At 35.5% G+C, this 15,302-nt stretch overlaps 1 pseudogene across 1 annotated transcript; it reads left to right on the plus strand.

Moving 5' to 3' along the window:
• On the plus strand, window positions 1–428 carry LOC306666890 (large ribosomal subunit protein eL22-like; annotated as a pseudogene). The gene has a single exon. The product of its transcript is annotated as a large ribosomal subunit protein eL22-like (transcript).
• Window positions 429–15,302: the final 14,874 nt, after the last annotated feature.

Genomic DNA, 15,302 nt, shown 5'->3' on the forward strand with positions numbered 1-15,302 from the left:
ATGGCGCCGGTGAAAAAGATTGTGGCGAAGGGGGGCAAATAAAAGAAGCAGGTTCTGAAGTTCACCCCGCAGGAGATGGAATCATGGACGCAGCCAGTTTCGAGCAGGTTCTACAAGAGAGAATCAAAGTGAACAGAAAAGCTGAGCATCCTGGCGGAGGGGTTCTGACCATTGAAAGGAGCCAAAGCAAGATCACTGTAACATCTGAGGGGCCTTTTCCCAAAAGGTATTTGAAATATCTCACCAAAAAGTATTTCAAGAAGAATCATCTATGTGACTGGGTTGCGCGTAGTCCCTAACAGCAAAGAGAGTTATGAATTCGTTACTTCCAGATTCACCAGGAGGAAGAGGAGGATTAAAACTCTTGTAGCTGGAATATTTTGTATGAGTTCTTGAATAAAAAAAATATGGGAACCAAAAAAGATTGAAAAAGTGCATAAATCCTCAGATTGTGGAAGTACACCTCCCCCCTTGTAGGTTAAATAAAAACAAGTTCATGACTCTCTAAGTCATGGAGAGTGAGACTGCAAACCACAAAGACAGGGAGAAGAGAGAGTCTGCCTTCCAAGAAACAAGTCCATTTCTCTGCAACAATGCTACGTCCCACAAGTAACTAAACAAGTAAAGACAACAACAAGAACCAAACACACAACAGAATCAGGCCCAACTTTTATAGGATGTTAAGCTTTATTAATTGGAGAGACCACTTTAAACAAAAAAGTACCAAGTTACTCATAGAAAATTCAGTACAAAAGTTTAAGTTTACTTAGCATGACAATAGAAAACACAACAGATAAAAATTTGTTATAATTTTACTACAAAATCCAGAAATGTAATATGATCTTTAATTATTTTCATTATAACTGATATACCTCCCCAAATACATTTTGTTCCCTACATTCTTTGGCCACATATTTTTTGGATCACCTCTTACTGTGATAATGACTTCTGAGTATGGTCTTCAACAAAAAAAGTAGAAAGATCAATCAGTCTTCTAAACAGAAATTAGTCTTTTGACCTAGTTTAATCCAGTTGGTCAAAAAAATTGTTTTGGTCAATCATAATGAAGAAAAGTTTATTTTAGCTTCAGTTCAGTACTGGTAGTGGTGGGAGAGTCCTCAGATAACTCCAGCCCTTTGATCTCACCGTGAGGGCAAGTTGGTCAAGGTCGACTGGATTTCACTACACCCAACATCCCTCCCATCCCTACCTTGCCAGGGCTGTTCTCAGCAGTAAGGTGTGCCAAGGGCACAGTGGAGCCAAGTCACATGGCCCGGGGCCTGGGAGTAGAGTCATGCAGTAGACGATTCTTCTCCTTGACGAAGATGCTGATGTTTCTTGGGGTCCACCAAAGGCAGGTTCTCCGTAGAAACTAGTGGTCCTGGAGCTGCACGGTGTTGGGAGACTGGGTAACTGCAAGCAGGGTGACTGCCTGGCAGGACTCCACTCCTCTAACTCTCCTGCGACTGTTGCTCCTTCCTGGATCTCCAAAGGATCCATGCAAATTAGGGTTTCTGAAGCTTCGACCTTGTACGGCAAGTCAGACTGCAGCAGAGACTATGGAAAACCGCACTAACAAGAACAGCAATAATAGAAGAACAATGATTTTCCACTCATATGTCCATAGAGAGGACAGAAGTTCTCCAATCTACATGAGTGATGATATAAGAACCCTTTTTTAAAAAATATTTTTTTAGATTTTGCTAGAACTTATTTTATTCATTTATTTATATGTGGTGCTGAGAATCAAACCCAGTACCTTGCACATGCAAGGCAAGCGTGTACCACTGAGCCACAACTCCAGCCCTAAGAACCCTTTTAACTTCTCTCTGTTCCCTTAACTTTTCCTCTGAAAGGTAGGGGCATGGAAAATTTGAGCAGAAGGGCCTCAACCTGTTTGGCTCTGTCCTGGTCTTCCCTCTCCTTTAGATCTGCCGGCTCCCAGAGAAGGTTCGTTCTTGTCTGCCTGGGTTGAGGTGTGAGAAGCCAGCCTCACTGAGGAGACTCCTGCTCTCCCTCTGAGCCACAGCAGACTAAGCTCATTGAACTCCAGAGTAAAGTATCAGCAAGCCCATCCGTCCACAGATCTAAAAGCTCTTTCTCCAGTCAGTTTATCTGAAATAAAGCCAATATTGTATTTTAATTTTCAACTCCTTATCTCTACTTCTTCCCACATTTCTTTTTCCACATTGATTCTGAATTTTAAAAAGGAAGAGAAGTACTAGAGATGACATATTTTACAACCCATATGATAAAGGCTCACTTGGGGAGATTTTTAAAAGCAGGTGAAACAAACTATACAACAATAGTGTGGGAGAACAGAGAATAGAACAATTGTTTAATCTTAGTCTTTTTAAAATCAAGCGTGGTATATTTGAAACTTGGGTAATCTCTAAAAGAAAAAAAAAAAAAAAAAAAGTGTGATCTTCCAAAATACTTGAAGGACCAAAAAGGGTAACAACTTCAGGTCATTCAGTAGATAGCAGGAAAAAAACAAAAAAACAAAAAAAACCTTCCAAATAATAAGAAAAAAAAAGTATGGTAAATAGAAAACACAAAATATGATGGTAGAAATAAGTTCAGTATGAACAATTTTTTTTTTCTTTTTTGCAGTGCTGGGGATTGAACCCAGAGCCTTGTGCTTGTAAGGCAAGCACTCTACCAACTGAGCTATCTCCCCAGCCCCAGTACCAACAATTCTAATAAATGTGAACATTGAATTCACCTGCTATAACAGAGATTATCTGAATTGAAATACAAATTCTACTTAATGGTCCTTAAAATTCCAGGTAAACTAAGCAAATAAACATGTTAATAAAATATTAATTACATGAAATAGAATTTAATGCAATAATAATCAGTATAAAGGGGGTCATTGTTTAATATAAGAAGAAAAATTAGCAAGAAAATATAACAATCCCAAACTTGCATGCACCCAACAACATAGCCTCAAAAATACACAAAGACAAACAATGATTTAAAAAAATAAATTGCTAAGTATCCAGTCATGGTGGACATTTTTAATGCATATTTCTCAGAAACTAATATGTTAAACCAACGAATAGACAGTATAAAATGTCTTCAACACACTTAAATGGTGCTTTCTAATGGATTTATATAGAATCTTTCCTTGAATAATTAGAAAAAAAGATAAATAGATTGATCACAATCTACAATGAGTACATCTACAAACAAAAAACATTTGTTTCATGCAGAGCATGTTTCACATCACAATGTAATATAGGCAGGATTTTAAAAATAAAAGTGTATCTTAGAAATTCTATTACTTTAGAAACTAAAAACACTTCAAGATTGGGTATATAATAAAAGGACAACTAGATAAATAACATAAGATCACACTATAAAAGCAATTTCATGAACTGCATTTGTCATTTAATACTATATTGTACATCTCTTTCCATATCAATAACTATAGACCAACATCATCAATTTAACAATTGTATGGTATTTCATTGTTCAAATGCACCATAATTTATTTGCTGTTGAACAATTTAAGTCAACATTTTACCATGTGGCAGAGACTGCTGGCTGTCCCTTTATCCCTTCTTCCCTTATTTCTTAGTAATAAGATTCCTAGTTTTGAGCTGGCAGATGCTGTTTGGAATAGACTTATATCCCAGATTCCTTTGCAGTTAGTTGTGGCCATGTGATAAATTGAAATGTGGTGTGAAACTTTCAGGAAATAGTCTTACCGGGAACTGTGCCTTTATTTTTCCCAGTCCCCTTCAGTGATGGACGAGACACTTGGAGATCAAGTTAACTATCTTGGCCCATGGTGAAGAGATGAGGACCCAAGCCAGAGGCACTTGGTCTCTGTTGACAAGAGACTGCCAGTTTGCCATGGATTCTTGTCCTAAGACTTTACACAGCCATGGAATAGATTTCTACCTTATTTAAGTTATTTGGCATTCTCCTGGATAATGCATGTTTTTCCAAGTATTTTGCTATAATGATCACCTGCTATAAGCACTCCTGTATGCATATATTTCCCTACTTCTTCTAAAGGAATATAGAAGTGGAAGAATATATTCTTTTAAAAGCTTTTGAGATTATTGTCATATTTTACTTCCTAATATTATACCACTTCACTCTTCCATGTGGAGAGTATAAAATTGCTCCACTTTTCCTTTTCTACTCAACCCCAGATATTATTCTTTCCAGTTTTTGTCAATGAGATAGCACAAAAATATGATTGCATTTTCTGATTGTTAGTATGGCTAAACATTTTTTAAATTTTGTTTTAGTTGTCCATGGACCTTTATCTATATATTTATTTATATGCGGTGCTGAGAATCTAACCCAGGGCCTCTCGCGTCCCAGGCAGGCACTCTACCACTAAACATTTTTAAAAAGGTGTGTATTTGCCATTTGTGTTTCTTTTTTAAAGTTCCTTGCTCATTTTTATTTTGTCATTCATTTTTTTCTGATTGATTGAAAGACTATATGTATTGAATATTTGATCTTGTGTGTCTGATATATTTTCTCCACCTGGTTCATTGTCTGTTGTTATGCTTCTTGACACTTTTGTTATTATGACCATCGACCCATCAATCCGCAGGCTCCCCTGTGGTGTTTTCGTGCTTAGACGGGATTTTGCTCATATTTTCCCTCCTTTTCCCCCTTCCCTCTCCCTTTCCTTTTCTTCTGACCCCTCCAATCCCTAGTAGTCCCTCTTCTGCTTATAGGGCTTTTGTGTGTGTGTGTGGGGGGGGTTGTTTTTAGTTTCTACATATGATAAAACATGTGACACTTGTCTTTTTGTGTCCAATTTATTTTGTTTAACATAATACCTTCCAATTCCATCCATTTTCCTGTAAATGCTGGATTGAATTCTTTATGGCTGTATAATACTCCATTCTGTATTTATATCATGTTTTCTTTATCTATTCATCTGTCGATGGGCATCTGTCTGATTCTGTATCTCAGCTATTGTGAATAATGCCTCATTAAACAGGGGAAGGCAGGTGTCTCTTTTGCACACTGACTTCGTTTCCTTCAGATATATATCCAGGAATGATATCGTGGGTCCTACTGCATTTCTGTTTTTAGTTTTTTGAGGGACCTCCATATTGCTTTCCACAGTGCTGTACTGATTGACATTCCCATCGACATTGTGTATAAGGGTTCTTTTTTCTCTGCACCTTCATGGGTCCGTGTTATTATTATTAATTTAGTAGGCATTGTGACTAAGGTGAGACGGAATCTCAATGTGGTTTTGATTGTATTTCCCTGAGGGCTAAAGATATCAAGCATTTTTTCATATGTTTATTGGCCATTTGTTCTTCCTATTTTATGAAGTCTGTTCAGAGCATTTACCCATTTATTAATTGAATTATTTGGTTTTTTGTTATCGTTTTTTTCCTTATATATTCTAAATACTAATCATTTTTCAGATGCATAGCTGGCAAGGACTTTCTCCCACTCTGTGGGCGGTCTCTTCACTCTGTTGATAGTTTCTTTTGCTGTGCAGAAGGTTTCTTTTTTCTTTTGGTGTACTCAGAGTTGAATCCAGGGCCTCACACACGCTAGGCGAGTGCTCTACCACTGAGCCACATCTCAGTTTTTATTTATCTATAGTTTGAGACATGGTCTTGTCCAAAGCTGGTCTGAACTTGAGATCATCCTGTCTCAGGCTCATGGGTATCTGGGATTACAGGTGTGGGCCACCACGCCCAGCATGTAGACACTTTGTTAATCGTTGGTTTTGTTTCCTGGACTATTGGAGTCCTTTCCAGGAAATCATTGTCTGGGCCATTATCTTGAAGCGTTTCCATATGTTTTATTTTAATAGTTTCAAAGTTTCATGTCTTACATTTTAAGATCTTTGATACTGGGGCTGGGGATATAGCTCGGTAGAGTGCTTGCCTCGCATGCACAAGGCCCTGGATTCAAACCCCAGCTCCAGAAAAAAAAAAAAGGGGGAGGGATCTTTGATGCACTTTGAATAGATTTTTGTACACAATTTCCTACGTGTGTTTATCCTTGTCCAGTTTTCTCAGCCCCATTAAGTGTGATGTTGGCTATGGATTTGTCCTATAGCTTTTATCATGTTGAGGTATGATCCTTCTATACCTAATTTCTTTAGGACTTTTATAATGAAGGGATGTTGAATTTTATCAAAAGTTTCTTAAGCATCTATTGAGATAACTCTGTCATCTTTATCCTTGAGTCTATTTATGTGCTGTATTATGTTTGTTGATTCACATTTGTTGAACTGTCCTTGCATTGCTGACATACAACCAGCCTGATGATGGAAAGCGATCTTTTTAACATGCTGTTGAATTCAGTTTGCAAGTATTTTACTGGGGATTTTTGCATTATGTTCATCGCAGACACTGGTCTCTCTTTTCTTTGTTGCTGTTGTGTCTTTGTCAGGTGTTGGTAGCATAACTTTGACTTTACAGAATGAGTTTGGGAGGGTTCATTCCCTTTCCATTTGATGGACCAGTTTGAGAAGCACTGGAAAGAGTTCTTTAGAAGCCTGGTAAAATTCTGCAGTGAATCCCATCCATTCCTGAGGTTTTTGTTTTTGTTGTTGGTTTTTTCTTTTCTTTCTTTCTTTTTTTTTTTTTTTTTGTTAGGAGACTTTGTTATTGCTTCAATTTCATTACTTGTTATTGATCTTTTCAGGGTTTTCATATCCTCTTGGTTCAATTGTGTTAGATCATAGATCGTATATGTCCAGAAATTTAAGCCTTTCTTCTAGATTTTCCAATTTATTGGCATTTCGTCTTTCAGGATAGTCCCTAATGATTATTTGAATTTTAGTGGTGTCTGTTATAATGTCTCCCTTTCACCTCTGATTTATTTATTTTGATCTTCTCTTTTTTTTTGGTTAGTTTAGCTGAAGTTTTGCCCATTTATCTGTTCAAAGAACCAACTCTTGGTTGCATTGATCCTTTGTGTTGTTCTGTTAGTCTCCATATCATTCATTTCCTCTCTGACCTTTGTGCAGTATTTTGAAATTGTTTAAGCATTCCTCTTCCTTTCTATTTTCTGTACTTGCTATCAACTTTAGAAAGTTCTCTCCTCTTACCTACTGTAAGATCTGTTTACCTACAATACCCACCTGTACCTTTGTTTGTTATTTTATTTTTATTTAACTGACTTTGGTATTGTTCATTTATTTGATGTTGTTTTGTTGTATGCAGGGTTCTAAACTTTCTTCCAATTGGTTAACCAAATGGACTTTTCAGTGGGTTATCTTTTACCTCCTGATTCAAAGTGTTGTCTTTAGGAAACTTCAAATTCTCCTTATATATGTAGATCATTTTTGAATTCTCGATTATATGCTGACGATCTATATATCTTTTCCTCTACCAATTACATTACTTTATTACTCCAGTTCTCTAATAGCATATAATAACTGGCATGATATATTATCCTTAATAAATTAAAAATAAAAATTATTTCCCAAAATGGTAATTCACCACCCAAGATGAATTTTAGAAAGTGTTTCAACAAAGCAATGAAAAACATATCCACCACAACTGGGATTTTGATTTGAATTTTGGTATAATTTTAGGTTGATTTGCAAATATTTAACACTTTTTCATCATTGACTCTTCCCATCAATCTACTTCTTTTTACTTTTAAATGAAGTCACTTTCATCTTTTTGTGAAATGTTATTAAATCCTTGAAATTAACTATATCATGAAGCTTTTCGTAGATGTTGGTCATTTTAGTGAAGATGAGAAAGTCATAAGACACTTTTGCCTTCATTCAATGTGCTTGTATTCCAATGAAGACAATTAAGACTGCATAGAGTTGACTTAAAATCCTTGAAAACAAAATTAAACTCTCCAATACTTTATTACTATAAATACACTGCTCTGTACTTGCATCCCACAAAATTGGCTGAAAGGACAAGTGACAATAAAAGCAGAATGGAATTGATCTGGATTGGTGAAGGAGAGGCTGAGAGGCATTGCAGATGGCAGAAGCGGATTTGGAGGCAAATCCACATGTGCCCTAGGCTAGTGAGGATTAAGATGAATGTGCAATAATTTTAAAAAGTGAAATTAGGGAGAAGGGAACCGATTGTTAGAAAACCTTTCAATTCATCATGAACAGTAACATCAATTTTTATGTGAGCAAATACTTGGACCAATTATAGTCTCTAAAAATGTTTCTGAAGTAAAAGTGATATTTAAAATAGTAATTCTTGCTGTAATAAGCAGATACGTTTGGAGTAAAGAGGTAATTAATAGTTTATTTAAGGAATTGATGCAATGATTTATTTAGAAATTTAATGTATTTACATATGCTGTTTTGTAAAATAGAATGTATTATGTGCCTAGCATTGTGCTGCATTAAGATAACTGTGTTTGCATCTAAAAATCTATTTTTATGAGGCCTTCATGACAGATGTCTCATGACACCACTTACAAAGAGGGAGATGTTCCCCAGGTACTTCTGTACTTTGTTCAACAGAAATTTAACTGCCCAAGTGGATGCTTGATTGATGGTATTCAATGATTAATGCAGCAAACTCCCTACTTTACCCTCTGTGGCAGAAATCTCCATTTAAGCCCTTGGGATATGTAAGTGCCTCATTTCTTAAGAAACTACAGTGAGATTAAGGAGAAGGGAAGGCTTCACAAAGCAATTAAGAAGAGGGCAGTTTAATCCATCCTCCTCCTTATTGAAAAGCTGCTTCAACCAAGGTATTGCCTACTAAAATAAACTTTAATCTGCAAAGGAGTTTACAAGAAAATTTGGTCAAATAAAAAAAAATAAGAGGAATAAATAAAACAGCTATCAGCACAACCTCTTTCTTTTCTTTTCTTTTCTTTTTTTTTAGTCCCCTTTCAGTGCATTAAGTCCAATACCAGAAAATGTCATTGAAATAAGCATTTCTAAGTGTATCACAGATACTTTTCAGTCTGTAAAAACCACTCTCCTGCAGCATGAATATTTCATTTTTTCTCAACTTCTAACTGACATCTACATGATGTGAAACAAAATACTTTTGATTCATGCTGTTGCTGCTATTTAGAATTAGAAGAGTTATTTGGAATTGAATCTATCCTACAAAAGAGAGCTTTGGAATATTTGCTTCATTTTGTACCTTCCATTCTTGTCTGCCTTCCCCTACTTATAATTAATGGCTTCAAGGAGGGACCATGTGAGATGAGAGGAAAAGGCGCTGCGTGTAACCACACACACACACACACACACACACACACACACACACCCCTATGTATACACATTGAACTTTTGTTTTTAAAGCAGACTTTGCCTTCAGATCCGGTGGTGATGTCGATTTCTCATGCATCTTCTTCTACCTTGGAGTCACCTCCATCTCTATAATCACGTGTTAACAACTCCATCTCTGTAACCACGTGTTAACGAGAGTCTCTCCACTGGGGATGTGACGGAGGAAAGAAGAAGAAAAGGCTCTGATGTATTCCCAGTCTTGTTCTTGATCTTGGAGAAAACAACGTGGCGTGTGAAGGTTTGGGGATATTGAAAGAAAATAGTGACTGCACATAGGTCAAAAGGCAATTCATCTCCAACTGGACATTACTATCAAATAATCCATTCTCAAAGCAACCAACACACAAGCAAACAAAACAGAGCAACCAAAGCAAAATGAAAGAAAAGAAATGGTTCAGAACAGAATAATGTATAAAGTAAAAGTATTTCTGACTCCCACTAACCAGCTAAATGTTTATTCATTTCAGACAAAACTATTTCTTTTTTGCACAGAGCAATTATCATGGACATCTTTCCCTACAGCACATATAGTGCTGTTTCCCTTTTTCTAAGCATCTGTGTGCAAACACAGATGTGTATTACATGGAAGAGACCAGATCCCACTAATGAGACTTCAGCTGGTTTTGGCTGTTTACAACAATATAGCAATGATTTCTTTTTTTTTTTTTTAAATCGAGTGTGGAAAAAAAAAAAAAAAAAACCCGCACCATAGGATAAAATTCTTCTAAATGGCACTGGAAGATCAAAGGATGTGTTATTTAAATTTACAAGTAAAATTTATGTGTTAAAGTTTAATACATCCTGCCAAATTGCTCTCTAAAAAGGTTGTATCAATTTACACTCTTACTGATGCTACCTGAGAGGGCAGATTTCCAACTCACAACAAATGTTTTCATCCCTGGTAATATGAAAGAGAAAAAAATCAGTTCTCAATTTTAGAAATTTTCATTTCTTCCATTATAAATGAGCTTGAACTTTGTATATATTCATTGGTCATCTTCCTCCTGCCCCAAAAGAACTCTTTATTATTTTAAAATTGGCTTGTTTACTTTTTTTATCAATATGTAAGAACATTTGGATATTAAGGAAATAACACCTTGTCATATGTATGAAAAATGTATTTCCAAGAATAAGTAATAAATATTCTACTTAAAAAGATGTTTCTAGTTTTGCCAGTAGACCCCCTTACTCAGGATAAATTTGATTTAAAATCATTTCTATTTAAATCTCTCATTAGGGAAACCAAATTTAATCAATTTTCCAAAGAAAGTGCATTCTTCTATTTGATTTATTCTTAAGATAGTTGTTTGATGTAACTTTAATACGTAGTCATTACCTCAAAGATAGATTTATATTTCAGAAAGAAGAAAAAATTAGGAAAGGACAATGAAAAGTCAGAGAATAATGGTGACCATCTTCATGTCTCATGAAACCTTTAGAATAAAATAAATTAAGAATATGTGGCATAGAACATTCATGCAGATTTCAAGACTTGCTCAGAACTTTGTCCTTAATTACTTTGCCAAATATTTTTTTCTCTTGTTTCCTCATAACTTCCTTTTTGGAAAACAAATTCTACATTCTCTCTCTTTATCTATACCTTCTTTCCCAAATTTTCTTACATGTCTTCTGAAATGTGCTTTTTGAGGGGACGAAGGTTTGATGTAAGATGGAATCACTGTTCGATACTGCACAATTTCAGTCAGAAGGTGTCTGCTGACATTCAGTTGATCCCTAGTTGAAGTTTTTGTTTGTTTGTTTGTTTTTGGTACTGGGGGTGGAACCCAGGGCTTCGCACATGCTAGGCAAGTGTTCTGCCTCTGAATAATGTCCCCAACCCAGAGGCTCAGCTTTAACCTTGACCTAGCTTTAACCTTGAACCAACACTCAGCAAAGTGTCATCTCTGAAATAGCTAGAGTGGGAAAATTGGTAGCAATGATGCTGGATGAAATACTCAGTGCTGGTTTGTGGAAAATAAAATTCTTTAATTTTTCTAAATCTCTGAAAATCATACCATGCTTTAATTTAGATCGTAAGATTCCATGAATTTATGATTCTAGTATTATATATGGAAATAACTATGTTTGCAAATCATTGTTCCAGGTTCAAATTGTTTTAGATGCGCAATGGTTTACTTTTTTTTGACCCACCGCTTAGTTAATTAGTTGAATAACTTAAATAAATAACTCCTCAAGCTAAAGAGGCTATACAATTGCCAACAGACTAATGAGGTGAAGAGACTAAATCTAATATAATTGAAGTGAGACAGAGAAAGTAACATTGATAGGTTACCATTTTTAGTTTAATTTTAAAATATAAATCAAGTAAGAATACTTAAAACATTGATGTTTTAAAGTACATTTATTATAAAGCATAATGCATTTTATTTATATTTGTTTTTCTTTTTTGTTTATGCCTTGGAGATCAATGTGTTTTGTTTTTGTTTTTGACTAAGTAAAGAGAAAGGCACACTTTTGGTTCAAGAAGACAACAGGTGACAACATATACAGACCCCCCACTTATTAAACAAATATTGATTGAGCATCTGTTGAGATTCATTATGAGAAGTGAATTAAAAAGCATTTGAGGGCTTGGAAGATAGCTCAGTTGATAAAGTGCTTTTTGCCTTGCAAGCACAGGGCCCTGGGTTCAATCCCCAGCACTGCAAATAAAAACAAAAAAAAAAAAACAAAAAAAAACATTTGAAGTCTAAGCAAAATCATACCAGACTTTCTAAAGACGGTAGAAACTTAGTTTCACTGAGCTTTTTGAAACTGCTCAGAACTCCCAAGTCCAAGGAGATTTAATCCTGAAGTTTCTGTATACCCTCAAAATAAATTCAAATTCTAATCATGGTATGTTTAATAGATTGGGAGTAAAACCAATCTGTTGCTTGATGATTGTCTTTATTTTAAAATTACTCCATTTTACATTTTCATTTATTTATAACACAAAGATGACTTTGGGGGAACATGTCAGTACAGGTAGTTTAATAAAGAATTTATTTTCGTAGGTAACAGAATTCTTGTTGGTTGTGGGCCTCATTGCTCTGTGAAGATAAATTGTTGTAGCTGGAAGGCCTTCGCTCACTAGGTGCTGGGGTAAGACAAGGTAAGGCTGGATGACTAAATTGCTCTGCTTAATGGGAAAGTGGTGAAGGGCAGCTGGAGAAAATTCTGGAGGAAGAAGAAAGGAGACTTTCCAGTGGAGGCTGTGCTACAGCTGATGGCCAGGGACCCAGGGGAGAGATGTTCAGTGGGGCTTGGGGGAATGTTTGCGGGTGTGGAAGGTAGCCCTTCATGATCCTACCATGAATCTCAGTGAATCTTTCAGGACATTGAACTCACTGGATTTCTGTGGAAAGCATTTATGTCAAGGTAGGCTTCAGGCAGAAGCAGGTGGTTCCCTGTCAAAGAAAAGGGCAGCAGACATCTCAATAACATATATCAAAAAATAAAAATAAATTAATCAAGAGAATTATTTGTGGAATGCTTTGTCATTTGGTTGTGACTGGATTTGGATATGCTATTGGGCCTTTGTAACACTTCTTTGCTCCTACCTGACATAGCAACCAGAATTTACTACATGCATGCTCAGAGATGAAAATCCTCCCAAAGCACACCTTTATGGATTATTAATTAAAGAAACTAGACAAACATAATCCTCATCAGTTTAGGTTTTAAATGGAAAATCATCAGTTTTAATCAAAAATTTACAAAAAAGTTATAAATGCTTAAATGTCTGTTTAATTTTCATAGATTTTTAAAGGGAAATAAAAGCTTCTCTACTTATGTGTTCTCTGCATATTCCATTATCAAATATTTAGGACTATTCAGACTGAATTTTTCTTAAATCAATGAATCAACAAATCTGTTTTGAAATATATCTAATACTTAATACCAGTGGGAGAATAATGTCTTCAAGCTCCTCAGTCCTCTTAATGTCAGTAATTTTCCACTGTAAGACTATGCTCACTGGGATACTTGAATGAAGTCTCTATATGCTGTAACAGGAAGTAAAAATCACTTGGCAAGAAATTTCTGACTCAAGCGGTATTTGTTCATTTGCATATTGTTAAGTGATTTGCATGCTAGTTAAGTTAAGGATGTCACAAAGGCATCTCTCATTTACATTACCAAGAGGGGGAAATTAGATTGATGACAGGATATATGTGAAAGCACTTTATAAAGTACCAACAAAAGATGGTCTTCTAGTATCAAGATCAGACAGAAGCCAAGGAAAAGCTCAGGAACAGCCTTGAGGCAAAGGAAAATCACTGGCTATGGAATCAGAATCATAAATAATCAGGTAAAACTGTACACCAAATATCTTAAAAGTTTGTTTTCTCAATTATATCAAGGTGAAGAAATAGTTAGGGAGATTCCATTCATGCTTTAATATAGATGTTTCTCCAATGATAATGGGGTTATGTCCAAATAAACAAATTGTAGAGTGGACAAAGGAACCATATAAGCTGGCGACTATCTGTGTTTTTCAGATTCTTTTTTATTGAGAATATAGTCATTTGCATTTTCCTATCAGTTAATATTTTGCTATTTCTAATTTGCATCATGAGCAGATAATGTGTTCTATATAAAGTGAATTATTTTGTTATTTATTGAGATTTCCATTGTGGGAAACATTGGGATTGCTGACATTTGCTTAAACTAGGTATATAATTGTCTTTGTTTTTCCTGCTTTGGAAACAGTGTACTGATTCAAGTTTTAGATTCATTGTAGAAAATGAATATTAGTTTTCTTTTTGGTTATTGCCTCTCTCCCATTTCCTATTCTCTTCCTAAGTCTCTCATAGGACCTTCTTATTCTATTTTCATCATCATTGAATACTCTTTCATCTCTGTCTCTTTCAGTACTTCATCATAGGCAATTTCCTCATATATATCTTCCAGTTCTCTAATTTTCTCTTTGTATATGTCTAATGTGCTATTTAAACTGCCCACTGAGATTTTAAGGACTTATTTTCATTTGTAGGCATTCTATTTGTTTATTTTCAAATTAGACTATTCCTTGTTTCCACAGCGTTCTATGGTTTTGTTATGTTATCAATTCTTTTAAAAACTCTCTTTATGTATTTTAATCATTTATTTTAGAGTATCTGACCTTGTTCTGTTTTGGTACTAGTTCTCTTTATTTTGTCTCTTCTCACTCCCATTTATAAAAGTTCCATTCCTTGTGTATTTTAACATTTTGTTGTGGTTGTTGTATATTCATCTTCAGTGGATATAGTTGTTTTCCAGAGGATTCTATTATGAACTGAATTGTGCCCTACCCACCCCATTTATATGTTGAAGCTTGTGATGGTTAATTTTATTTGTTCATTTGACTGGGCTGAAGATACCTGAATAGTTAATTTACCTTGGTTTCTAAGTGTGTCTGTGAGGGTTTCCAGAAGAGATCAGCATTTGAATTGGTGGACTCAGTAAAACAGATGGCCTTCCCAATGTGGGCAATCATCAACCAGTTCATTGAGGTTCTGAAGAAAACAGAAAGGGGATGAAGATTGGATTCTCTCTACCTGATTGCTTGAACTGGCATATCAATTTCAGCCTTTGGTATTCCTGGTTCTCAGGCCTTTCAACTTGAAGTAAAATCTACACCTTGGGTTCTTCAACTCTCAGGCACTCTAACTATACCACTATCCTTCCTGGTTCTCCTGGTGAACAGGTGGCAGATCGTAGGACTTTTCAACTTCCATAAATCACATGAACCAATGCCTTACAATAAATATCTGCATACATATCTCCTACTAGATGAAAGAATGGATGGATCGATAGATGGATAGATAGATAGATAGATTGATAGATAGATAGTTATTGCCTACTGGTTCTATTTCTTAGAGAACCCTCCCTAATCTAATACAAAGCCATAATAACCCATGTAACTGAACTTGGAGAAGGACCCTAATGAAGTAATTAAGGTCAAATCAGGTTTTAAGGGTCATGACCTAATTCAACATGACATGGTATACTGATAAAAAGATAATATACCAAAGATGCTCATGCACAGAGGATTTGTGAAATACAGCAAAGTGTACTCTCT

The sequence above is a fragment of the Sciurus vulgaris genome, assembly GCF_902686455.1.
Source record: "Sciurus vulgaris genome assembly, chromosome: 7".
NCBI classification, from domain to species: domain Eukaryota; kingdom Metazoa; phylum Chordata; class Mammalia; order Rodentia; family Sciuridae; genus Sciurus; species Sciurus vulgaris.